Source organism: Limulus polyphemus, unplaced genomic scaffold (assembly GCF_000517525.1).
Source record: "Limulus polyphemus unplaced genomic scaffold, Limulus_polyphemus-2.1.2 Scaffold11239, whole genome shotgun sequence".
NCBI classification, from domain to species: domain Eukaryota; kingdom Metazoa; phylum Arthropoda; class Merostomata; order Xiphosura; family Limulidae; genus Limulus; species Limulus polyphemus.
Genome location: NW_013676849.1, coordinates 11,054 through 13,470, shown reverse-complemented (window position 1 = coordinate 13,470; position 2,417 = coordinate 11,054). Strand labels below are relative to the sequence as shown.

At 38.6% G+C, this 2,417-nt stretch overlaps 1 protein-coding gene across 2 annotated transcripts in view; it reads left to right on the top strand.

The window, feature by feature from the left end:
* Nucleotides 1-2,417, top strand: part of LOC106476688 (glycosyltransferase-like domain-containing protein 1) — a 13,360-nt gene that overhangs the window by 2,596 nt on the left and 8,347 nt on the right. The gene's annotated exons all lie outside the window — the stretch shown is intronic.

Genomic DNA, 2,417 nt, shown 5'->3' with positions numbered 1-2,417 from the left:
GGCCCTCTCGCACACCCGTCACTAAAATCATAAAGGGCAGAGAGTAATCTAACTATTCTGTCTGGATAAATGCATTTTGGCTTTTATGACTCCTCCTATATTGATAAATCAAGTGACACACTGGGTTTTTATATAGGTTAGATTGATTTAAAGTCATTATTATTTTATTGCATGTACAACAGTATAATTACATAATTTTGGTGTGGTTAGTCATTGTTGCTGTTAGGAAAGCATCTCATATGGTCGTCCTGCACAACTCAAAGGAATAATTGTTTCTGGTCTTTGTTATGATGGCATTGTACTGCTCGATAAGGACCACAATCGAGTGTTAAACTGTCTGTAGTCCTTACTGAGCTCTCATGACTCAGGCTCATAATCCAGATGGAATTTTGAGGCACCTTAATAAGGCTGTTGTGCTCTTAGTGATGAAATCTTTAATTGTCAGACTTCCTGACAATCAGCTGAATGTACTCTGGAGGTTCATTCATGCCTTCATTCTCTTTAATACCTTTACTATTACTCATTTTGTTTCTGTGGGTACAGCTGAATTAAAGAATACCAAACCAATGAGTTCCTCATTGAGATACCACAGATGTGCAGCAAAGTTTTCACAGGCACATTTTAAAATAGCAGATTTCACCCTCTTATACTTAACAAGATGTTGTAGGAAGTTAAGATCACTGCAAGGAGTAGTGAACCATGCCCTAAGATAGAACAACAAAGATGCAGATGTCATGGAGCCCTCTTACCTTATGGTCAATGAGCTTAAATTGTCCCATAAATGTCCAGATCTTGAAGGCATATAATGCCCTGGCCATCCATTGTGCTTCAGGTGCTATGAATCATACTCCACGAAGAGGAAGCCACCAAGGAAGGTTATTTTTAGTTCAAGAAGCTTTTGGTAATTGTCTCTAGGTTGGCTGACCTGAATTTGTCTTGTAAAAACTCAATGACCCTGTCCCTAACCTTCAGCCACTTCATCAGCTGCAGTTTCATAACTGGACCGGTCCATGCATTTCCAAGATTGCTGGAATCATTTGAAAATTGTGATATCTGGACCACAGGATAGCCACATACAATCTTTGAAAACACATGCTAGGACAAGTTTTGAGGTGTAATGTGGGCATGTGAAATACAAAATATCATTGTTTAATCTTTGTTCTACCAGCACACATGCTTAATGTCCGTGACCAGTGTTACATGATCAACAACTCCCATACTTCCAACAAATGTGCCACAGCTGAAGCTTGGGCCTCTCCAGTACTGGAAATCAATTTTGCAACACCTAGGATTTGGTTTACTACTACTTCAGATAGGATCCTGTGAGACCATTAAGAAAAGCTAGAAGTGAGACTGTTGGCTGCAACTGTTCCGTTACGTTTAGGACAAGTTCTTCACTGAAGCAATGTTGATATCTTTGGATCAAGGAACAGTTGATCTCCAGCACATCATGACAAACACTGTGAGTTGTGGCAGTAAGAACAAATGTTGCCTTTCTGTCCCCATTATGTTTATTGTTATCGTATTTCCACACCTCACCGTCACTGCTATGGGATGATTCCCAGCAACTGACAGTTTCATTCAAGATCTGATCTCTATACTGTTTCCTGTCCATACTTGCCTCACCATTTTCTCAACTCTTGATTCCTTTAAAGAAAGAACCTGGCCCCATTATATCCTTTTTCCATCTGAACAAGAGGAAAGCCCTTGTCTTCTAGGATCTTATCAGAGTCAGGGTATACCTATAAGTGATGTCAAAAGCTCTGCTTCATTAGCTCAATATGTTTCAGTTTTCCTTTTTAAATTTTTCTCTACCTTTGCCCACTGTTCAAAAAAACTTCTCCAGTTTGATAATGGCATGATGTTCAGGACAAATTGGAATTCATGCTTTGTTCCAAAACGATATAGTCTCTTTGATCATAACCACTGAGTTTTCATGAACTGTCTTCTTTAATGTTTTGGTAGAAAACGCACACAGAACTTGTCTATTTGCTTCTCGTTAGTTCAGCTTCTTCTGACCAAGCAGCCAAAATGTAGTCTTACTTTTTATTGCAGTGTCAGTTTGCAATAATACACCATTACAGTGTCAGTTTGCAATAATACACCATTACAGTGTCAGTTTGCAATAATACACCATTACAGTGTCGGTTTGCAATAATACACCATTACAGTGTCAGTTTACAATAATACACCATTGCAGTGTCAGTTTGCAATAATACACCATTACAGTGTCAGTTTGCAATAATACACCATTACAGTGTCGGTTTGCAATAATACACCATTACAGTGTCGGTTTGCAATAATACACCATTACAGTGTCAGTTTGACAATAATACACCATTAGCAGTGTCAGTTAGCAATAATACACCATTACAGTGTCAGTTAGCTAATATACACATTGCAGTGTCAGTTTGCTA